Source organism: Pinus tabuliformis, chromosome 6, assembly GCF_031772625.1.
Source record: "Pinus tabuliformis cultivar Carrire ecotype Pingquan chromosome 6, CPIR1, whole genome shotgun sequence".
NCBI classification, from domain to species: domain Eukaryota; kingdom Viridiplantae; phylum Streptophyta; class Pinopsida; order Pinales; family Pinaceae; genus Pinus; species Pinus tabuliformis.
The window spans coordinates 1,325,882,794-1,325,908,964 of record NC_142292.1 but is presented as its reverse complement, the minus strand read 5'-3'; positions in this window follow the sequence as shown (position 1 = coordinate 1,325,908,964).

Genomic DNA, 26,171 nt, shown 5'->3' with positions numbered 1-26,171 from the left:
CCCCTCATCTAAGTGTCTTGCTATAGATTATGGATTTTCTATCCTCAGAAGTCTTACTAGGATATTGCGAGTTACCCTTATCGAACCCTCAATTGAAGGCCTTGCATATTATTTCTATTGCAAATCTCATCTAAGACTTGTAATTGAAAAACAAGTTGTTTTATGAACTCTTATGTTGTGCTTCCTGCTTCATATCCTGCCTGTGTACATGAAATGAACTGGGTTATGTATTAAGTTTAGTTTCTCATGCTTTTCTCCTTGCTTCTATTTGTTTGTTATTTTTTATTCACTCTTACTCTATTAATAGTTCAGTTATTTGTTTCAATAATCAATTTCACAGGGTTTACCTTGCTTAAAGTTGATTTCTTAAAATTGACATTATTATCCAAAAGCACAATACAATCTATTTTACACTCGCAAGGACTTGCTGCTTCGCATCTCATCTTGTTCAAATTTGAAAACTTGCTCAATATTCAAATTCAAAATTTGATTATAACACATTAGAATTCCCATAGTTTTCATAACCATAATGAACTCGTTTGTTTTCAGCGACCATTAAGATTTTGTGGAGAAAATTATGGGCATTGTATTGATAAATTTGAATGAGGGATCATCAATTGATGCCAAATATCTAGTTTCCATCAAGAAGTGTCGAATTTCCCTCTGAGTGCAAGAAAATTGGAGGATTTAAAACTTATCAAGAATGCATGAGAAGAATTTGCAGTGGCACCTGAGCTAGCCGACGATAGGCCGGATCTAAGAGAGTTGTTTTAGGTGTATGGGTTGGCTATAAGTGAGTTGTTTGTGGTGGATGGGCAGGGGCCGCCCATTTGTAGGCTATTTGAGTGGGACAGGGATGGGTCAGCTCTAATCAAGGATGAATTTGAAAATCCCTTGGTCGTGTAAGAGTGGAATAGGTAGCCATACAATGATGTGTGGTTTGATGGTAAGTTTACATGGGCGAAGCCTAGGAGACCGTAGTTCAAATCTCATTGAGTACACTGGCCTGCTGTGGTGGATGCTCTAGAAGTAGATTCCCCACCCCCGCCTTGGCAGCACGAGAGTCTTGCTTTGTTAAAACCATAGGATCTTAGTATATCGACTTGCAGGTAGTTGGATGTACTCTTGGTGTTATAGTGGCAACTACTATGTAGGTTTTAACCCCGTACAAAAATTACCTGCATATGAATTCTAAAACAAAGAAAATAAATAATGCAAGAGCAGAACACATAAAACACATATACACAGATATTTTTCCCTGGATCCAAAACCGGGACTACCAGCTTGATTTTTCATTATATTCCTTTCAATGTTACAATACATATTTATACATGTTGAAGCATCCAATACCATGGACCGAAAAACCATTACATCCAATACCATGGACCGAAAACCATCGCATCCAAAAAACATGTGCAAAAATCCTGCACAAAACCATAGGTGGGTCCGCCCAACCTAACATAGGGTCCAAAACCAAAATTTTCCGAGGCATTGCCTCGGACCCCATAAAGTGGGGTTACGGGTGCCCCTCAAACCCCTTGTTAACTATGTGGAAAGAATATAACACAACCCAACATTCTCCCACTTGTTGTTTTCTTTCCACAAGGGGCCACAAGAGAGCTTAGTCATTTTTCCAACCCTGAAATGTCCATTGTCTCTCTACACCAAGAGAACTTCTCAGAGCTCACAGATTTTGTTAATATATCTGCAGTATTCTTCAAAGTGTCCACCTTTACCAACAACACCCTTTTGTCTTCTATCATGTCCCTCACAAAGTGATATTGAACATCAATGTGCTTTGTCTTTGAATGATATGTAGGGTTCTTTTCCAAAAAAATTGCACTTTGGCTGTCACAGTCTATCCTTATAGCTTCCTGTACTAACCCCATACTTGAACACGATCTCTACAACCAAATTGCTTCCTTACTTGCATGAGTGGCTGCCATGTATTCTACCTCTGTAGTTGACAGTGCCACTATAGATTCTTTCTTACTCATCCAACTAACTGCACCTCCAAATAGGTTAAACACATACCCACTTGTAGATCTTCTCTGATCCAAATCTCCAGCCTAGTCTGCATCAACAAAGCCATGAATATCCAACACTCTGTCCAATCCTAGTCTTCCTTGGTAGCACAAACCATAGTCACTAGTACCACGCAAATACCTGAAAACCTGCTTCACTACTGTCCAATGCTCCTTCCCTGGTTTTGACATAAACCTGCTCAATACTCCCATTGCATGTGCAATGTCTAGTCTAGTACAAACCATTGCATACATCAGGCTATCGACTGCACTTGCATATGGAACACGGGACATGTCCTCTTCCTCTTCTTGTGTCTTGGGACACTATTTAGGAGATAACCTCACACCTACAGGAATAAGAACCTTCACCGCTTTACTGTCCTCCATATTAAACCTTTGCAATATTGTCTCGACAAACTTCCTCTGGTTTAACCGGAGCTTCCTCTTTGCCCGATCTCTTTTAATTTCCATGCCCAAAATATAGTTTGCAGCACCAAGATCTTTCATGTCGAATTTGGAGGACAATTGGGTCTTCAAATCCTGGATAACTTCTTTTCCATTTCCAACCAACAACATATCATCCACATACAAGAATAGATAAATAACACGGTCACCAATTAATTTAAAATACACACAGTGATCTGCTTTGCTTCTGGTGAAGCCAAGTCCCCGTATAAATGTATCAAATTTTTGATACCACATCGTTGGTGACTGTTTTAACCCATATAGATACTTCTTTAACTTGCATACCAGTTCTTTCTTACCCTTCACCACAAAGCCTTCAGGTTGCTTCATGTAGATCTCCCCTTCCAGATCCCTGTGAAGAGATGTTGTCTTCACATCCATCTATTCTACCTCAAAATCAAAAGCAGCAACAACAAATAAAAGTAATCTAATAGAAGTTACCTTGGCAACAGGAGAAAAAATATCACCAAAATCAATTCTCGGCACCTACGAATAACCTTTTGCTACCAACCGAGCTTTGTATTTCTCCACTTTTCCTTTTGCATTTGTCTTCTTTTTGAACCCCCATTTACTACCAATGGGTTTCCTTCCAGCCGGCAGCTCCACCAGATCCCAAGCCTCATTTTTGTGCAAAGATGCCATTTCATCAACCATGGCCTCTTTCCAGAGTTTTCCATCCTCCGACTCCACTACTTCATTCACAGTTTTGAGATCATCATCAGTAACAAACAAAGAAAAATTTGAACAGAAAGCAGATGGACTATACCTTTCTAGCTGCATTCTTTCTCGAACTAATCTTCTCATAGGCGGAGTTTGTGGTTCTTCATCTTCTGATTCCTCCTCTGTTGTAGAGTCTAATTATTCCTCCTTTAGCTCAAAATCTATCTTCTCGGGTTCCTTTGGTTGCACTTCATGTTTAATAACATCTTTCACCTCTCTGAACACCACATCTCGGTTGTACATAACCTTCCTTGTTACTGGGTTCCAAAGCTTATAACCCTTTAAACCATCCTTATATCCAATAATGATGCACTTTTCAGATTTACTATCCAACTTGGTTCGTTTCTCCTTTGGAACATGTACATATGCATCACATCCAAATACCCTGAGATGTGAAAGAGAGGGTTTCTTACCAGTCCATACCTCTTGTGGAGTCTTATCCTCCAACGCTGATGAAGGTGACCTGTTGACCAGATAACATGCAGTATCCACCACCTCTGCCTAGAATTCCTATCCTAACCTGGTACCACTAAGCATGCTTCTTGCTCTTTCCATCAATGTCTTATTCATTCTTTCTGCAACTCCATTTTTCTGAGGTGTATATGGAGTAGTCTTTTGCCGTGCTATACCACACTTCTTACAGAATTCTTCAAATTCCTTACTGCAAAATTCTCCACCGTTATCTATCCTCAGCACCTTTATCTTCTTCTCTGTCTGGTTTTCCACCAGAGCCTTAAATTCTTTAAACTTGTTAAAGACTTCAGATTTCTTCTTAAGGAAACATATCCATGTATTCCTTGAGAAGTCATCTATTAATGATACATAGTACATAGACTTACCCAGTGATGGAACCTTCACAGGTCCAAACACATCACTGTGCACAACCTCTAATATCTGTTTCGGCCTCTTACTACCAGAGGGGAAACTCACCCAATTCGGCTTCCCATATACACAATTTTCACAAAAATCAAAATCCAGAGAGCTATTACTCATACCTTCTACCATACCTTTACCATAAAGTATTTGAAGGCCCTTTTCTCCAATATGTCCAAGCCTTTGATGCCACAGCATGGTCTTCTCTCCAAAGACCACTAGATTTTCTGCTCCACTTTCCGGAACCACAGAACTATTGCACCCATCCATGACAGTGCTACCTTGCAGATTGTACAGAGTTCCAATCCGAACTCCCCGCATCAATACCAGTGCTCCCCAAACCATCTTGCAGGAATCCTTCTCAAACATTGTTTTTACACCTGCATCATCTAGCTTGCTTATAGAAATCATATTTCTGGCCAATGCAGGAATATGTAGAACACCCGGAAGTGTTCTAACCCTTCCACCTTGCAACTTCAACTTTACTTTTCCACGACCAATGATTCTTGCCTTCCTGTCATCCCCCAAGAAGACATCACCACCATCATATTTCTCATACTCGTACAACCACTCTCTATGGGCAGTGAAGTGAAAGGATGCACTTGAGTCAATCAACCATGCCTCATGATCTACATGTGTACTTGAAGAAGCCAAGTACACATCCCCACCTTCATCTGAGGTGGTTTTTGCCTTTGCAGAAGGAGCCTCATCAGATCCCTTTCTTTTGTCACGAGCTTTAGATTTACAGTCCCTTTTGTAGTGCCCTTCCTTTTCACATTTCCAGCACACCACTTTACAGGTTTTCTTGGAGATTTAGATCTCCCACTCGATGACTTATTTTTGTTTCTGTTTTGGGACCGTCCTCGTATAGACAAGGCATCACCATTTTGGCTCTCCATATTTTTCCATCTCATCTCCTCCGTTAGCAAGGCTAAGACTATTTCATCAAACTGCAAGGTAGTTGCAATGCTACCTATTGCAATAACCAAACTATCCCACGAATCTGGTATAGAACACAACAAACTGATGCACTTATCTTCATCTAAAATTTTAATATCAATAGATGCTAACTGACTTACCATGGTATTAAATGTGTTCAGATGCTCTGTCACCGAATCTCCATCTTTCATCTTTAGGTTATACAGCTTTTTCCGCAGGAACAATTTATTCACCAGAGACTTAGATTGGTACAAAGTCCCTAACTTGTCCCACAAAGTCTTTGTTGTAGCTTCCTCTGATACATTCAACAATACTGAATCTGAGACACACAATCGTATTGTGCTCTTTGCTTTTCGATCCAACGTCTTCCATTCTTCATCGGACACTCCCATTGGTTTAGTACCCGATCTACCGCGATCCACTGATATTTATCCACCAACAGATCCTCCATCTTGAGTTTCCACAACTCAAAACTCTGACCATTAAATTTCTCGATCTCTATCTTTCCACTGCTCACCATCTTCTTTCACCACCAAAATCGATCTCGCAGATCTCCCACTGAATAGTGTCTACCACGGGCCTGAGCGAAACCCCTCAGCAACAAAGGCGTCCCCTTGAAGCCAAATCTAATCTGATACCAAATGTAGTTTTTAACCCCATACAAAAATTACCTGCATATGAATTCTAAAACACAGAAAATAAATAATGCGAGAGCAGAACACATAAAACACATATACACAGATATTTTCCCCTGGATCCCAAAACCGGGACTACTAGCTTGATTTTTCATTATATTCCTTTCAATGTTACAATACATATTTATACATGCCAAAGCATCCAATACCATGGAACAAAAAACCATCGCGTCCAATACCATGGACTGAAAATCATTGCATCCAAAAAACAAGTGCGAAAATCATGCACAAAACCATCGGTGGGTCGGCCCAACCTAACATAGGGTCCAAAACCAAAATTTTCTGGGGCACTGCCCTAGACCCCATAAAGTGGGGTTATGGGTGCCCCTCAAACCCCCTGTTAACTACGTGGACAGAAGATAACACAACCCAACATACTAGGATTGATCCTGGGTCTCCCATAAATTAGGATTGGCAGTTACCGATTCACCACGTGGTTAAAAAAAAAAGAGTGGAATAGGCAACCATTTTCCACTTTTATGATGCTCCAGAAGTAGATTCCCCACCCCTGCTTTAGCAGCACGAGAGTCTTGCTTTGCTAAAACCATAGGATCTTAGTATATTGACTTGCGGGTAGTTGGATGTACTCTTGGTGTTATAGTGGCAGCTACTAGGATTGATCCTGGGTCGCCCATAGATTAGGACTGGCAGTTACAGATTCACCATGTAGTTAAAAAAAAAAGAGTGGAATAGGCAACCGTTTTCCACTTTTATGTCGAAGATGACATGTTTTCCAAAGGTAGGGAAGTGAAGGATGGAGTCTTAAGCCTATCATAATCAATGTGTTATAACCCCTTGTTTAGTTTAGGTTACTTAAAAAGCCAACAACTCATTACTAGTTACCTATTTACTTCATTTTTAATATATTTCACAGAAAAGTTGTTGTTTTATTGTTTATTTCTAAATAGTGTTTTTTATATATATTTATTTGTAATTTTATTTATAAAAGTTTTTTTTTCCATTTATTTGATGGATTGATATGAAAAGATATATAATAAAATATTTAAAAAATTATATTATGAAAAGCGATGGATTGATAGGAAAAGATATATAATAAAATATTTAAAAGAATATATTATGAAAAATTGGCTTTTCCAATGATAATGTGATTGGGAGATAGATAGTGTTAATTATTCATGATGTAATAGTGACCATACAAACATTAAAAAAAAACAATAATACACTCACTTAAAAGAATGATTTGACCTATTTTATAATTAATTTGAAATCAAATTAAATTTTGATATTTATAATTTGATTTGAAATCAAATTTCAAATTAAATTCTAGTGCTTATAATATTCTATAAATTTTTGTCGAATTATAAAATTACACTTTTTTTTAACCGAATACAATCTATATCTTCATTTTAATGAAATTATTGAATATTTAAATTATGAGATTTATTTTTTATAAAATAATAAAGAATTATAATTTTTTTAATGTCAATTAAGTATTTTTAAATAAAAAATATAGTTTTTTAATATTAAATTTCTAAATTTCTAAATATGATAATATATTTATAATTTTTTTAAATGTTAATTAAATATTTTAAATATAAAACTATATTTTTTTAATATTAAATTTTTAAATTTCTAAATATGGTAATAAATTTAGCTATGAAATGATAAGTTTGAGTATTAGTGCATGTTTAGAGAGCTTTCGTATAATTAATTTTTTATTATTTAGATTGTAAATCTTAGTCTATATTAGTATGGCATATATTTTTTTATAAAAATAGATTAAGTGATAAGATTTATAATAAAATTGAAAGAGATTTATGTATTTTAAAAACATGAATTTAAAAATATTTTATTTTCAAGTTCGTTGTTTCATTTTATTTTGTATAAAGGTATATGTTTCACAAATTAGTATACTTGTTACTATAAAAGAATTATTTCTATAAAGAAATTAAAATAAAAAGGATGATAAATTTTATATAAAAATTGTCATTTTTATATTTAATTATTTAATTTTTACAAATAAATTGACAAATTTATAAGGCTAGATAAATATGGAAGAATAATAATTTGTTTTATTAAATAGAAAAGTTTGTGATGAATAATATTTTATTCTATTTTATGATATCTACTAGTGTAGCTACATAAATGAAATGATTAGTAAATCAAAATATTTCATTACACATTTCACGTTGCTATAACTTATTAAAAAATAAGAAATGAGGACTAACTAAAACATAATTTTACTTTAAATTATTATTGTCATTATTATTATTTATGAAAAAATAATGTATAAGTTAAAGATTTATTCATTTTAAAAACGTGGAACATGATTCTTAACTTAGATTTTTTATTAAAATCCAACTTAAGCATGAATCTAGCATGCTAACCTCTATTAGAGTGCAAAATTTGAATACCTCTCTCCCTATATATATTTTGTTGTTAATTTATTTTATTTTATGTAGTATATAGATAGTCTTCTATTAGGTTTAGGTTGTGTGGTTGGGAGGAATGGTTAGGATCCTCTCTGACTAGGTTCAAGTCCAATAAGTGACAAGATGAATTTTATTGAAATAATTAATTTATGATTCACATTCTACATATTAAAATGTAAATACAAGTCTTAATCATAATTGGAAGTAGAAACAATCTCTCTCTCTCTCTCTCTCTCTCTCTCTCTCTCTCTCTCTCTATATATATATATATATATATATATGTTTTGTTTATGATTTAAATTATACACATTAAAATATTAATATATGCTCCAATCATATTTGGAAGTAGAAAACATATATCCATAGAACTCTCTCTATATATTTTTTAAAATGTTATATATATATATATATATATATATATATATATATATATATATAATTTATGTTATTATTTTTTAACTATTAAAATGTTATATATATAGGGACAACTTAATATTTGCTCAACTATTGGGGTAAAGAAGGTGATCCACCCCATTCTCATTAAGCAGAATTATCTCTTTACTTTGACCAGTGCTAAGAAAAAATGGACATTGCTAACTCTGAGGAGCTTCAAAGTGAAACCATGGGTTGATATATTCCCAAAACACCTTGGAATGAAGGAATCTATCAACTATGTGATACTAAGAGGATTGAAAATGTAAAACACTTTCTCTTAGATTACCTGGCTCTTGTTTCGTGCTCATTTCCAAAACATATCCACACTACCAACCATGTTAACTTGTTCAGTCAACAAAAATATAGTGATGTAGGAAGATTTCTTTAGCTTCTCTTTGATCATGGAAATAAACTAACAATTTCCCCTAAAGGTGAAAAGATACACCGAAGGAATTGAACATTAGTGAAACACTATAGATTACCTATGTTGTTAGTGAAACAATATAGTGATGTAGGAACATTTATTTAGCTTCTCTTTGATCATGGAAATAAACTAACAATTTCCCTTAAAGCTACAAAGATACACCAAAGGAATTGAACATACCTATGTTGTTAGTGCAAAAATGTTGCATCAAAGGAAAACTAACAACGTAAAGGGTGGAGGATGGAGGGGAGGAAATGTGTCCACTATAGTGATGTAGGAACATTTCTTTAGCTTCTCTTTGATCATGGAAATAAACTAAAAATTTCTCGTAATGGTACAAAGATACATCAAAAGAATTGAACATACCTATGTTGTTAGTGCAAAAATGTTGCAGCAAAGGAAAAATAACAACTTAAAAGGTGGAGGATGGAGGGGAGGAAATGTGTCCACTATAGTGATGTAGGAAAATTTATTTATCTTCTCTTTGATCACGGAAATAAACTAACAATTTGCCCTAAAGGTGCAAAGATGCACTGAAGGAATTGAACATATCTGTGTTAGTGCAAAAATGTTGTAGCAAAGGAAAAATAACAACTTAAAGGGTGAAGGATAGAGGGGAGGAATTGTGTGCACTATGGTGATGTAGGACCATTTCTTTAGCTTCTCTTTGATCATGGAAATAAGCTAACAATTTCCCCTAAAGGTGCAAAGATACACCAAAGGAATCGAACATACCTATGTTGTTAGTGCAAAAATGTTGCAGGAAAGGAAAAATAACAACTTAAAGGGTGGAGGATGGAGGGGAGGAATTGTATCCAGTGTGTGGATGTCTGTCTGAGAAATTTTTCTCAAACCAGGTGGATAAATCAATTTTTCCAATCATACCACTATGTCAAAATCTTATATACATATTATATCAAGCTATAACATGTAAGATAATGAGGAGAAACATTACCATAGCTCCTTGTGGGCATGATGCACAAAAAATGTAATTGCACAAAGGAAATGACTAAAGTCAGTGTGTGTTGATAATGAGATTAAATAAATAGCATATTTCACTCAAGTGACTTTCAAATTTCAGGATATTTTGCAATCAACATAAAGAAGAGGGTTTGTTTTAGAATTTTAGCTATCTCCTTTTAAAATTTTTAAATTAATTTGGATCCATTTTCCTGGAGCCATTAATTCTAGTTTTAAATTTAAAATTAATTTTTCTCTAGCAAATATTTGTTGGAATTGCAAAATTATGTGGTGTAGTTTACACAAACCAAGTGTCCAAGTAAAATTTCAAGGCATTGTATCTATTTATGCATTCAAAAATAAATGAAAAGTTACGCATGTTATATGCATATATAGAACCAATATAGATCCATTTTTAAGTGGATTAAACATCTTGAGGTGCATATTTTTTTTTTTTTTTAGGTTTTGCACTCTAAAAAGGGTCCCATAGGTTATCTTTAGTGTTGTTGACTTTAAACTTTTCTTTCTTTATTTCTCATCTTTCTAGGAGTAATTACAGCTGTCTTTGCACAACTAGTGCATGTCCCACAATAACGAGTGACCATGTAATTTAACGGTAGTTAAGAAGTCTTTATGTCAAGGAGAAGTCTTTATGTCAAGGAGACCATTCCTAAACAAAAAAATACCCAATAACGTATCATATTTAGTGAGATTTCTGGATTTAAGGTGAGATTTTGTCATATTTAGTTAAAGAAATTTTGTGTGAGAGTTATCTTAAGAATCCCCAAAACCATAATTTCTATAAGAACTTGACCAAAAATTTAGATATTTTATGTTATATAAAAAAATGGTTAGGTTATGATCTAGTTGTAAATTAGTTGAATAAAATCAAAATTAAGCCCATTTAATCTTTCAATTAAAATTTTTATATCATTCTACTTTTTTAGGACTTGGGTAATTCATCTCTTGCATGAGCCTTATTTTTATATTTTATTTTCAATGTCATATTATAGTGATGCATATTTATTTGTTATTTCTCAGTAGTTTAAATATGTAATATAATTGTAAAAGGTAAGCTTATCAAGTTTTTATTAATATAAATATTTAAATGTGATATTTTTTTAAATAATGGTAATTAAAAGTGAATTTGATTAACTGAAAACTTTTTATAAATAACCTAAAAATTAATTATATTTAAAAATAAAATAATTATAATATATTTTTTACATGAAAATTTTTAGTTTAAATGAAAGTGAGTTATTTAATTGATGTGATAATTTTTCCACCGCTTGAATGTTAACATTGTTAATAATTTTGTTATTATGCTTTACTTTTCTTTAATAATGAGTGAGTAAATGTTTTTTCCAATTTTAAGTTTAAACAATAAGTAAACACTAATCACTCTTGATTTGGAGTACCTACTAAGTAGATGATATGCATTTATAGTTTGAAAAAATTTCACATTATTGAATTGCTTATTTAACATATATTTGTTTTGTACATGGAATGGAGAAATTATAAACCTGAATTTCATATTAACAAAGTAAGATTAAGAGTATGTATGTCTTGGAGAAAAATGCTATATGTTCAAATTCAAAGAGGATATATATATATATATATATATATATATATATATATATATATATATATATATAATTTAAATGAAGAAATATCATATATCAATTTAATATATCTTAAAATTAAATTATCATTATTACTATTATTTTTTTCAAAAAATTAAAAATAAATAAATAATAAACTTAAAAAAAAAATTGCATGTGTGGTAGGACTGAGAAAGGGTAACCCAAGATTTATTTGAACCCAAGACTTCTGGTATGGTGAGAATTCATTTCCATGGCCATTGCCAATTGAGCTACCCCATGCGCACAAGTGACAAACTTAATTTTAATTTAGATATTAAAAATTAATTAAATATATTTATTCCTACTTTATCATGGAGAGATTCTTAATTTGTAAATAGACTTTTTTATAATATCATGAGCCATTACTATGGGTTATCAACACTACATGCCGAAAAAACCATAATTCATTTCATATGACACTTGTTCATATAAAAATATTTTTAATTAATTAATTTAATTAAAAGAATAAAAAAGACATAACTACTGTGGAGATAAATCTCAATCATTGATTTGTGTATACTACTATGAATATTCTAGAATATTTCATGGAGGTTAAATCCTTACCATCCACCTAATAATTATTGATAATTAAATTAAAATTCCCAAAACCATTCCAAAATATACACACTTATCTAAATAATTAAAATTTTAATTTTTAAAATTGATGAAATTTCTGTTAAATTTATCATCTTGTAATAAAATGTCTATTTTTTAAAAATATATTAATTTAATTTAATTTCCAAAAGATTTTTATTTCAACTTAAGATGGATCAATGATCTGTTGACTTTTTAATTTTATTTTTTTAAATGAGGTCCTAGATTGATTCTAAAGGGAATATGCTCAACATATGCTTAGTCTTAATGTTTATCAATAATAAATTAAAAAAATTAGATTAGTGCCACTTGGTTCCACACCAACCAATTTACTAGGGATCTGAGATTATTCCAATTCTAATAATTTCCTCCATCATAAGTTCCCCATTATTATTTATAACATTCATTTATATATAAGTAAAATTTATTTAGCAAAATGATCCATTACTTTTAATAAATTTCTCCCCACCCACCAATTTCGTTGGGATTTGATATTATTCCAATTCTAATAAGTTCTTCCATGATAGGTTCCTCATTATTATTTATAACATTCATTTATATATAAGCAAATTTTATTTAGTGAAATGGTAATTTTACAACAAGATGTGTAATTCTTTTTTTTCCTCAAGATAAGGTTGACCCATGTCAGAATAGGAGACAGACAAATGTCAGATGGAGATGAAAAAAGTAGACAATGCCTAGCTTTTAAAAAGGGAAACCTTCGATGTAAAACTATTAGAACATCTCAATTAATCTCTTACTTTAAGGTTCTAGAGACCTCATTGGTCTAAGTGGATGCTAAAGATCATCATCATCAACATATTTTTTTGTTTTATATACAATATACATTGTTGGGATTAAAATCTTTTATCTATGATTCACTTTTTACACATTAAAATGTTAATACATGTCCCAATCATAATTGAAAGTGGAAAACAAATATAAATATGACTCTCTCTTTATAATAATTTTTGTTATAAATATTTCTTAAAATTATATATATATATATATAGAAAGAATGTTACATGATAAGTCCATAATAAAAAATAATTGAATTCCAAATTTTTCATTCTTATTCTTATTTTTATGAATGAATAAAAAATCTTTCTATATATGATCTATATTAATATTTGTTTTTTGTTATTAATAGTTTTTTGAATGTTATATATCAACTAGATATTAAGAATATAATAAATTAATTTAGGTTTATATTAACTCCATATCTACCAAGGTAAAAATTTAAAACTAATGAATTGATATGGATCTTGGTTAGTTTAGTTATTAATTATAACTAGCAATTGCAGGGGATGTTACAAAGGAAATTCTGTAAGGCATAGATTTGAGAAAAAAAATTATTGAAGAAAAAAATGAATAAACAAAATGAATTTCAAAAGTTAAAAATAAAAAGAAAACACTAACATTACTTGGGTCGATTATGAATGGATAGAGGGTATATACATCCCAATTTTGAACAAAACCCAAATTCCAGGAAGCCTGATACTTGTTTAACTTTGGGTTGGCCTAGACTGACTGTGTCATGACCTGCGTGAATGTCTTCTGTATATACTAACTTGATGCTTCGAGGGTTGCGCCGCACTAATAGATTTCAAAACTCTGTGAGGAGGCTTGATTCTACACTCCAGACTACACAACATGAGCTTAGAATGTGTTGAAAGAAACTTTGCATGAATACCTACAGTATGTATGAAATAGTCCATGATTTTTTACACTTTATCCCAGGAAAGAGCTAGTACGATTGGATTCCTCCTATCAATCTCCTTGAAATAATCTTCTGGGAGGCCAAAACTTGCCAAATGATTCAATTTATTTTCCAAAATTTTAGGCCCATTACTAAGCACTAAAATCTAAGATGCCCATTTGAAAACTCTAGATACATTAGTGTGTGATCTGGATAGGTTTCAAACATACTGGATGTTGGGATATAGAGTCTTCTCTAGATTGCTGCCAAACAATAGTAGATAGAGAATTTGAGATCCAAAGAAATTAATGTTGATGCAAGTTGCAATGTAGGTAAAAAACATCGTTTATATGCCGATAAAGTGAGTTTCAAATTACAGTGCACTAAGTAGTGTAGATAATGTGCCACATTACTTTGTAGTTGGCTTTTCCAAAGTTGGATTTTATAAAACAGCTAGTCTTAAACCATGACCCTGGCAAGCCTCGCTAGTCTGCCATAATCTTTAGAGCTTTTCACATCTTTTATTTTTGTAAGAAATATGTTATATTGAACTTCCTGTGTTGAAGTAAGCTTCTTGGTGTATTATGGAGTTGTGAAACTTAAATTTAAATAGACAACTGAATGAACGGTTCAGAGTGGATTGGGTTAGTTTCCAGGTCAAGCCAGCAAGTTAGAAACCTGGAAACAGTCCCTAAAGCCACCTAGAGCCGAGGAATGTAAACCTATGTAAGTTACAAGTGTAAGAAAACAAGAAACAAAGAACATAGTAATTTAGTTCATGATTTAAGAAATGACTGCGACATTGTGTATACAAACTCTTAAGAGACAAAGATTACAAGTAACCAGTGAAATCATAGCCCATGAAAACATACTGGATGTTGGGGTACAGAGTTTTCTCTAGATTTCTGCCAAGCAATAGTAGATAGAGAATTGGAGATCCAAAGCCATTAATGTTGTGGCAACTTGCAATGTATCTAAAAAACAACATTTATATTTTTCCGTAAGAAATGTTAAGTCATTAAGATTCTAATAATAGGTGGCCTCTGGAGTACACTGAGCTGATTTTTCAAGCATTACAGCTTCCTATACCAATTGACCAGTCTTGTCAATATCTCAAATGTCTGCTGCCATGCTCATTTTCACTATCTGCATAGCATGTCTACAAGCTTCAATTGCTGTTTCCTGCACATTCAATATTAATTCAGTTGACCGTTGTTTAAGAGGTGGCTTCTAATCCATGTTGATCTGTGGAGTGCCCAAGAAGAGAAGAATGATGGATACTTTCCTTCATTATACTTTTAGACTTCATTACAAAACTGAAGACATCACAAAGGCAAAATTCATTTTCCAAGAGGTACTAATATGCTTAGACATGAGTTGTTTCATGATCAAATTATTAAGACTTGTAATAGCTCACCTTGTGTAAATGTAGAGGTTCTATTGAAGTAGAAATTTTTCACTGCTTCACTTTTACATAAATTAACAATGACAGATTTGTCAAATTTCTTTGATTCTGTTGAAAATGAAAATTTCAGATCCTAGAAATTTTGGACGGCAAAAATATTAGTGCCAAGTTCTTTCAGCTTTCTCTTCCAACAACACATTATTTCAATTGTGATTGTTAACTTAAATTTTGGTCAGACATTTTCCTTTGGTAAGCACATGAGTAGTCCGAGTCTTTTTTAAAATCAATGGAGAATTTAATACTGTGTGTTCAGAAATTCATTGTCATTGCCTAAAAATTGCATTCCATCTAGATTAGTAAACCCCAAAATTCCTGGTTAGGAGGGTTCTCATTAATTTGAACCGAAGGTCCTGAATGATTCTGCACTTGCTCGCACATATACAAAAAAAATGCACTCTGATTTGCGAGTATTATTGTGTCATCTTAATATGTTGATTAGTGTCCGTATTTAAAAAGAAGTTTGTCTTTGTTAAATCAATTTGGTTATTGAAAGATTACGGATTAATTTTTAAGTCAGCTCAGTGGCTGAGTCTTTTTGGATGAATCTACTGGATATAAATATTCTTTAAATATAACAGTGGCCAATCTCCAAATCCATAAATTACATCATCTTCTGGGAGGCAAAATCTTGCCAAAGATGCATAAGTGTCTAATCTAAACAAATTTCAAACATACTGGATGTTTGGGTACAAATTTTTCTCTAGATTGTTTCCCAACAATATTAGAAAGAGAATTTGAGATCGAAAGCCATTAATGTTGCTGCAACTTGCAATATATCTAAAAAAAACATTGTTTATATTTTTTCATAAGGAATGCTAAGTCATTAAGATTCCGATAATAGGTGGCCTCTGGAGTAAGCTAAGTTGATTTTTTAAGCATTACAAATTCCTCTATCAATCGACCAGTCTTGTCAATATCTCTAATGTGTTCTGCCATGCTCATTTTCGCTATCTGCATAGCATGTCTTCAAGCATCAATTTTTCTTTCCTACACATTCAATAGTAATTGAGTAGACTGTTGTTTAAGAGGTGGCTTCTAATCCATGTTGATCTATGGAGTGCCCAAAAAAAAGAAGAACGAGGGATATTTTCCCTCATTATACTTTAGACTGCATTACAAAACTAAAGACATCGCAAAGGTAAAATTCATTTTTCAACAGGTTCTAATATGCTAAGCCTTGTAATAAATCACCTTGTGGAAGCGTAGGGGTTCTATATTTCTTTGATTCTGTTAAAAATGAAAATTTCAGATCCTACAATTTTTGGAGGGAAAAAATATTAGTGCCAAAGTGCTTTCATCTTTCTCTTCCAACAACACATTATTTCAATTGTGCTTTTTAACTTAAATGTTGGTCAGACATTTTCCTTCGGTAAGCACATGTGTAGTCTGAGACTTTTTAAAAATCAATGGATAATTTAATACTGTGTGCTAAGAACTTCATTGTCGTTGCCTAACAATTTCATTCCATCTAGATGACTCACCTGTAAACCCCAAAATTCCTGGTTAGGAGGGTTCTCATTAATGTGAACCAAAGGTCCTGAATGATTCTGCACCTGCTTGCAAATATAAAAAATATACACTCAGATTTGCGAGTATTATTATGTCATATTAATATGTTGATTATTGTCCGTATTTAAAAAGAAGTTTGTCTTTGTTAAATCACTTTAGTTATTGAGAGATTATGAATTAATTTTTAAGTTAGCTAAGTGGTTGAGTCTTTTTGGATGAATCTACTGGATATAAATATTCTTTAAATATAACAGTGACCAATCTCCAAATCCATAAATTACATCATCTTCTGGGAGGCGAAAACTTGCCAAAGATACATCAGTGTCCAATCCGAACAGGTTCCAAACATACTAGATGTTGGGGTACAAAGTTTTCTCTAGATTGCTGCCCAGCAATAGGAGATAGAGAAGTCGAGATTGAAAGCCATTAATGTTGCTGCAACTTGCAATGTATCTAAAATAACATCGTTTATATTTTTCCATAAGGAACGCTAAGTCATTAAGATTTCGATAATAGGTGGCCTCTAGAGTACGCTGATCTGATTTTTCAAGCATTATAGATTCCTCTACCAGTCGACCAGTCCTGTCAATATCTCCAATGTCTTCTTCCATGCTCATTTTCGCTATCTCCATAGCATGTCTACAAGCATCAATTTCTCTTTCTTGCACATTCAATAGTAATTCAGTAGACCGTTGTTTTAGAGGTGGCTTGTAATCCATTTTGATCTATGGAGTGCCCAATAAAAGAAGAATGTGGGATATTTTCCCTCATTATACTCTAGGCTTCATTACAAAACTAAAGACATCGCAAAGGTAAAATTCATTTTCAAACAGGTTCTAATATGCTTGGGCATGAGTTGTTTCGTGATCAAATTATAAGACTAATTATGGTCATCAATGTGAAAGCAAACAAATGAATATATGAAAATGGAATGATGCTTAGGGAGTATTCCAATTGCTACATATTAAACATTGATTACTAATGTGAATTTCTTTTTTATAGACATTATAAGAAACATTCCTTTAGTACATTGTATAGTTCAGTATCGAAATGCAATTGACAAATGCATTAAGCCTAAATTCAAAACTAGGGCATACTATATTGCAGGTTGTAAAGACTCCACATTCAAAACAAAATGAAAAGATAATATGAGAAAGATATTGGATCATAAAGCAATAGAGAGTATAGTGGAAGCATGGGATCCTTATAATTATTGTTGGTCCTCCTTAAGCCTTACTAGGATTGGTGGCTTAGGCAAGAACAGTGATTTTCTAGGTATCATTTTCATTTTGTTGTTCCTATGGGGCTTCTTTGATTCAGAATTTGAAGGGACCCAACAGGAGAAAAATGTTGTTTGGTGGCTTGGGCCTATAACACATGAATTGGTACTTAGCCCGAGACAACTCGAGAGTGTACAAATTTTGAAGGACAAAGGATAAAAAGGAGTTACTATTAAAATTTAAAATACCCTCTTAACAAACTCTACCTTGGATTTCTTGAAAATTTTAATTTACCAGTCTCTGCATTTCATCAAAAGATAATAACCTTATTGTAAAATAAGGATTGAAACTGAAAGTAAAGAGATGTTATCATTTTTTTCCATTCCACCAGAGTAAAAAAAATATGTATGTAGCAGTTCACTCTAAATGATGTATGATTTATTGCAGAAATAGTAAAAACCTCAATGCTCATATCTTTTGATATCAATAGAAATTCACATTGAAATCTTATAAATCTATTAAAATAGTAACAACAGTACAAAATTATATCTTATTTTCCAGTGATCAAGAATTTTATGGCCCTAAAAGCTTTATTATGAGTAAAAGCTTTTGATTTCATTGTCTTCTAATAGTTTTGGAGAAACATGTAGAGCTTGTCAATCAATAATCCTTCAAAAGGACCAATGCTTTTATTAGTCTTCAATGTGATTTTTTCTAGAACATGCACAACCCCTGTATTCTTTGCCAATTCAAGCTACTGCAATTCCTCATCTACAGAGGAGTTACATTTTACCACTGTATTTCTGCTTGCATAACTTCTGTCAGGTGAGGAGGAATGAGTTCCTCTAATCTTGAGGTAGTCTTTTATGCTTTCAACAACCTCGTTGATAAATTCATATCCTTCCATGTTTAGGGTATCCTTTTAACCATATTGGGCTATGCATTTATATACACCCTTTGGCTCTAATTTTCCAACCATAAATCTCTCCGACAAAAGCACTGTCTTGACTGGAACCATTCTTATGGTGACAATGACAAGAACTTCATGTAAAGACCCCACATTATTTACATAGTTCTCAATAATCAGTGGTAAGCTAGAAATAAGGTCACTGCAGAAGAAACAAATTCCTAGTACATGTGAATTCACCCGAGCAACCAATCCATTCAAACCTTCTATACTCAGTTTTCTCTGTGCTAAATATTTATACATTTTCTGCCTTCCATAGTTCCAAGAGAACATTATGGTCAGAAAAATTATTGCAATTAGGAAGGGACACCAACCTCCTTGTGACACCTTATTCAATACAGATGATAGATAAACGCCTTCAAAGATAGCAAAAAACCGAGTGAAGGGTAGTATAAGCAAAATATGCATGTTCCAAACCACAAGCATGACCAAGGTTACTACGTACATCATAATGAACATGACCCTAACCACTGCAACCCCTACACCACCAAATACCTAAAATTATCTTTGGAAGCTCAATCCATAAAAACTACCAAATTTTGTTGTCAGATATAAACTTGGATATTCTTATCATATGCATTGCCAATTTGTATTCCATCCCGGAATCCTATGACAACATGAGCTTCGAATGTGTTAAAATAAGCTTTGTAGAAAGCCCTACAATATGTACGAAATAGTCCATGATTTTCTACACTTTATCCATGGAAAGAACCAGTATGATTGGGTTCCTCCTAGCAAGCTCCTTGACATCATATTCTAGAAGGCCAAAACTTACCAAATGCTTCAATTTCTTTTCCAAAATTTCAGAGATGCCCATTTGAAACAATACATCTGATCCGAATAGGTTTGAAACATACTGGATGTTGGGGAAAATAGTTTTCTATAAATTGCTACCAAGCAAGGAAGAAATCAAAAGATGGATTGGTATTAAAACCATGACCACAACTCAAGGACCTGTGTTCTTGTCCCCAAAGAAGAAACTACAACTGACATATGAGGGTGAGTTTTATGAGGTACTCATAGAAAGAGCCCAGCTCTTCGCTATAGCAAACAAATGGGGAATACCCTCATCTACAGATACTGTAAAGCAACTCTAACCACATTTTGAATATTGCTACAATAGGCCAAAACTTGCCAAATGCTTCAATTTCTTTTCCAAAATTTTAGACATGCCCATTTGAAAACCCTGGATATATCAGTGTCTAATCTGAACAAGTTTCAAACATACTGGATGTTGGGGTACAACGGTTTCTGTAAATTTCTACCAAGCAAGGAAGAAGTCAAAAGTTGGATTGGTATTAAAACCATGACCACAGCTCAAGGACTCGGGTTCTTGTCGCCAAAGAATATGCTGCAACTAACATATGAGGGTGAGTTTTATGAGGTACTAATAGCAAGAGCCCAACTCTTCACCATAGCAGACAAAGGGGGCATACCCTCATCTACTCATACTATAAAGCAACTCTAGCCACATTTTGAATATTGCTACAGGGGCTTATGCTTGTGCTCAGGATGCTAGCTAATAAAGAACCACACTTGAAACCAAACGAGAAGGCGAGAATGGATGAGGATTGAACCTGTTGAGGCTACTTGTAGCACAACGCTAAGAGTGAATTAAATTGACAACCTGTATATAAACACTGAAGACCTAAAGACAAGTATTCAACGAATACTAAGAACAAAAAAGAGAACCCAACTAGTATATATAATTCGCTCAGGAAGAAACCCACTGGGAAACATGAACCTGGGAACAGAAACTCCATAAATGAGTAGTATGCTTACAAAAATAAAATAATAAAATGGCAACAGTGAAAACCCTAATCGACTAGATGGAGAGTGGACACTTGTGTATGGATTTCGAGTAGTATTGCAACCCATTGGATTTCGAGTAGTAGTGTAACCCGTTGGAGATGAGGCCAAGAATTGAATGCTTCTACAACTATAACTTGAATGCTCCTAAAATTATAACAACCACGACTGAGGGTTTGAATCTCCCTCAGCTAAATGGTCTCAAATATGTTACCACACAATGAGGAGACAAGTCACCTTCACTAAAACGAATTGCAAGGAAAGAGCTGGGTTTCTGAGGGGCATCAAATTGCAGGGAAAGAGCTGGGTTGGCAGCGGCCATCCTCTTGCTATTCATATGGTTTCAACATGTATATCATTTTAGATATAACTAGATTTTTAATCAATGGTGGCAAACAGTATAATCGTCTAACATTAGATCAGACTGATCATAATAAGACACATAAGGCAAGAGGGGTGTTGACTTCTGAGGGGAATGCCTTACAATGTAATTATAAATACAATTATTAATTTTATGTTCTTAATTTTATTTAATTTTTATTTTTATTAATTTGATTGAGTCAAAATGTTAAACAGGATATTACAACATATCTACCAAACTCAGTGGCACTTCTTAGTGTAATAAATAAAAAATAATTTTTTATTAAATATTATAAAGTATTATAAAATAAAAAATAATAAATCTATTTAAAAACCTAGCTTAGATCAAGATTAAGTTAGTTTAATTATTAGCTATAATTAATTATAGTTATAACTATAATTAGAATTATACTTATAATTTTTTTATTTTTTTTGTAATTTCAACTATTGAAAATGTTTTATTGGTAACTATAATTATTGATTTTTTTTTTCTTTTATTTTTATGTAATTTGATTTAGTCAAAATATTAAACATGATATTACAACATTTCCACCATACTAGGTTTGGATAGTGCCTCCAAATGTAACAAATAAAAAATAAAATTATTAAATATACAAAGTATCATAAAATGAAAAAAATGTTAAATCTATTTTAAAAAGTAGGGAGATTAAAGACCAAAACAAAATTATAATTATTATGAATACCTAATTGGATATGAAATAAATTAAAGGTAAATAGAATACACATTAAACATTTCAATTAACTAAAAAATAATATGGTTTATAGTCTTTACTTTATGCCTCAAATATATTTAGGTATTAGTGCTTTGTTAGCTAAAAAATAATTTTATAAATTAATATAAATTATAATATATTAATAGTAATTTATGTTGAAAATTTTGAAAAAACAATTATAATAAATATTTATTTATTGTTTTCTTTTAATTACTATTTTTTAATTGTTGAAATATAAATTTGAAAGAAATATAAAAAAAATAATATTACCTTAAGCTTCATTTGGCATTGTCTAACTAATAGAGGAAATGACATTTTGACCGAAATCCTAGAATACAATTCCTAAGATTGTGATTTCTTATTGTTTAGTTTACAGTTTTGAATGCACAAATGAATTGCGCACCATGAAAGCCTCTATGCAAATTAAACAACTTAACAATATGATTTTTAAAAGTTGTATCGTATTTTCAATAAAATTGACAAAAAAAATGTCATTCCATATCTTAATTAAAAGATGTCATAATCTTGAAAAAAGGTGTCATAAATTTTAATTATTAATCTATTTATAAGTTATAGTGTTTAATTATTGATTTATTTATTTATAGTATTTGAATTTATCTTATAAATTTAGATGGACATCTTCATCTATATTATTTACTATAATTATTGTTAAAGTATTTAATGATTCTCTCATTTGTATTTGTATTTATTAAATCATTAATATATAGATTTATGTTTTATATTAATTATTTTAATGGTCCACATATAATTTGTATAATAAATTTAGTACTTTGTTAAATTTAACTACCCTACATTAATATTACTTACCTTTTATTATTATTAAATGATTTTTAAAATATTATTGAAAAAATCATAAACCAAGAATGAGAAGCTTTTTCAAATAGGTCATCGAACTTGGGAGCCGATGATGGTCGAGAGGCGAAAGCTAGGGTTTATGCAAATCTAGGGTTAACAACGGCGAGTCTGTAAGAGGGGAGGCAATGGAGACAAGTGCAGGAGAGAAAGTCTTCTGCGCGCAACTGGGTCTGCGTCAACATAAAAAGAGGAGGAAGGTTATATAAAACAGGGAGGAGCTGAAAGACGCCATGACAGGGGAACCAGGGAGGGGAGAGATCCCCTCCTACAAAAAAGTGATAGCAGGAGAAGCAAGTGGAAGCGGAATACAAAGAGACCCAAAGGAAGACAGCAAAGATGTGCCAGTAATGGGAAATCAATGGCAAACAAGACTTGGAGGCAGATGTCTACCCAGAGCTCTGAGAAAACCAAGGTTCGTAATACCCAACAACAAACTTGAAGAATACAGATGTTATATGCGGGACCATGCTTTGATATGTAAGTTTGTAGGGTTTTGGCCTTCGGAAAAGGACCTGGAAAAGTGGATACAACAAAGATGGAAGCCGAAAGGGCATATAGATCTAAAGCTAGGGGCAAAGGGTTTTTTCACAGTGATATTTTCAAACTTAGAAGATAAGGAAAGAATCTTTGAAGGGGGACCGTATTTCATGAATAACGATGGGTTATTTATGAGGCATTGGGAGGACTGCTACAATCCAGACCATGAAACGATGTTAGCACCACCCATCTGGGTAAGACTGTTTGGCTTACCAATGGAGTTCTGGGATCCTGATATCTTGGAAGGCATAGGCAATACAATAGGGACTTTTGTCAAAGTAGCAGAGACAACAAAAAGAGGAAAGTATACATCCTATGCAAGGATATGTGTATATATGAATATAGCAGAACCACTGCCAGAGTTCATAGAGCTAGAATACCATGATGAAGTATGGCAGCAACCAATGGATTACGAACATATACCCTTCAGATGCAGAAGGTGTCATGAATACGGCCATCTCTTCAAACAATGCCCACTGAATGATGCAGAGGAAACATCAAGGAAAAAAGAAGAGGAAAAAAGGAGGACAGAAGACACAGAAGGAGGGGAAGAGGGTTTCCAGGAAATACCCAGAAAAGGAAGACCAGGGAAAGAAACGATAAGAATGCAGCAATCAGTTAAAACAGTGTCAATAGAATGTCAAAACAAGTTCAAGGTCCTACAGGAAGAAGGGGAGACCGAAAAAGAAGAAAACGTGGAGGAACCTATGGAGCTCATAAAAGATATAAAGGAGCCAGAACTAAACCAGGGAAGTATGGCAGGAGGAGGAGCAGAGGAAAGCATGGATATGACAGTAGAACAACCTCAGATGGGGATCGATCCCCAGAAGGATAGTGGAAGCGAGGAGGAAAGAATAATGAAAAGGCTATTACAGGACTGGAAAAATCTTGATGAAAGGTTTATCCCGGAAGCCCAAAAGCAACTGTATAAAGAGACATTCCAGAAATACAAGGAAAAGAAAGGAACTACTCTGGCAAATCAACTAAATCAAACAAGAACGCAAGGAACTCCAAGTTTAGGAATGGACATCTTTGGCAAAGGCGGTAGGAAAAGAGGGAGGCAGACAATGAGCGAAACCATACAAGCGGTTGGAGAAATACTGGTTAACTCAGGAAGAGTCATACCTCTCTCAGAGGTATTTTAACAACCCTCCAAAAAGTTATAAAATGATAGTTACAAGTTGGAACATTAGAGGCCTTAACAATAAAGGAAAACAGAGGTATCTAAAAGGACAGGGTGAAGAAAGACAAACCCAGTATAATGATAATCCAGGAAACAAAGATCAGCTCCCAAAAACTAGAAGATATAATGAGAAAACAAAAAATTCATTATGAGGTGATGGGTCAGGATGTGAATGGTACGGTAGGAGGCCTAGAAATTCTCTGGAACCCTGAAGAGGTGCATTTTAAAAATTGGATAAGCTTACCCCGAATCCTCTCAGGCTTATTCAGATTAATAGGGTCATCTGAGTGGATTCTAATCACAGGTGTCTACGGTCTGCATATACCAAGGGAATGAAAAAACTTCCTTAAAAACATGCAAACCACCCGAAAACTCTTCCCAGGGATTTCGTGGATTGTAGGGGGAGACTTTAATATGATCAAAATGATAGATGAAAAGAGAGGAGGTATAAATAGACCGGATCAAGACATGGAGGAGTTCAGTGGAATGATTACAGAGCAAACACTGGTAGACATCCCGACAATATATGGCATCCACACTTGGAACAATAGAAGAGGAGTCAGAAACCAAATAGCTTCCAGGTTAGATCGATTCTTAATATCAGAACAAATAATGAACAGGGATGTATTTGTTGAATCCACGATAATGGCAGCGATGGGCTCTGATCATTGGCCCATTAGACTGGAGATAGACATCAAGAAAAACCCCCTTAAAAGACCCTTCAGGTTTGAGGTCTTCTGGCTCAGGAATCCTCAGTTTATATCAAAGGTAGAGGAATGGTGGACTCAAAGTCAACAAAAAGGAAAATGTAAGATGCATACCTTTCAGCTAAAGCTCAAAGAACTCAAAGGGAAAATCAAGAAATGGAATAAGGAGGAGTTTGGAAACATATTAATGGAAAATCAGCGATTAGAGCAAAAAATGGAAGAGATACAACAAAAAAATATTATAGAAGGACGAAACGAAGAGAGAAGCAGAGAGGAGGGAATCCTAATTAGCCAACTTGAGGAGCGGAGGAAACAGGAAGAGATCCTATGGAAACGAAAGTCCAGGATAAATTGGCTTCATGAAGGCGAAAGGAACACCAAGTTCTTTCACCAAGCCATGATCCAGCATAGGCAAAGGAACAGAATTTTCTCCATCAAAAACGAAGAAGGAGAGAGGATAACAGAACATGAAGGAATTGAACAGGTACTAGTAGGGTATCATAAAGACCTGCTAAAGGAACCACAAGTGGATAGAGGAGCGGCTACAGAAATAATCTACAAGGAAATCCCAAAAATAATAACGGAGGACCAAAATATGGCATTGATGAGGGCAGAAACGCTAGAAGAAGTGGAGGAAATTGTGAAGGGTATGAAGAAAAACAAGGCCCCAGGACCGGATGGATATACAATGGAATTTTACCAAGCAGGCTATTATTTTCTTGGACAAGAGATACTGGAGGTGGTAGAGGAATCTCGCATTAAGCAGAAGGTATGGCCGGGTCTTAACTCTACTTTTTTTACTCTGATTCCTAAAAATGCTAACTTCGAAACTGCCCATGGCTTTCGCCCAATAGCCCTCTGCAATGTAATTTATAAATTAATCGCTACATTGTTGGCTAAAAGACTGAGACCTATTCTCTCTAGTATAATATCCCCAAAG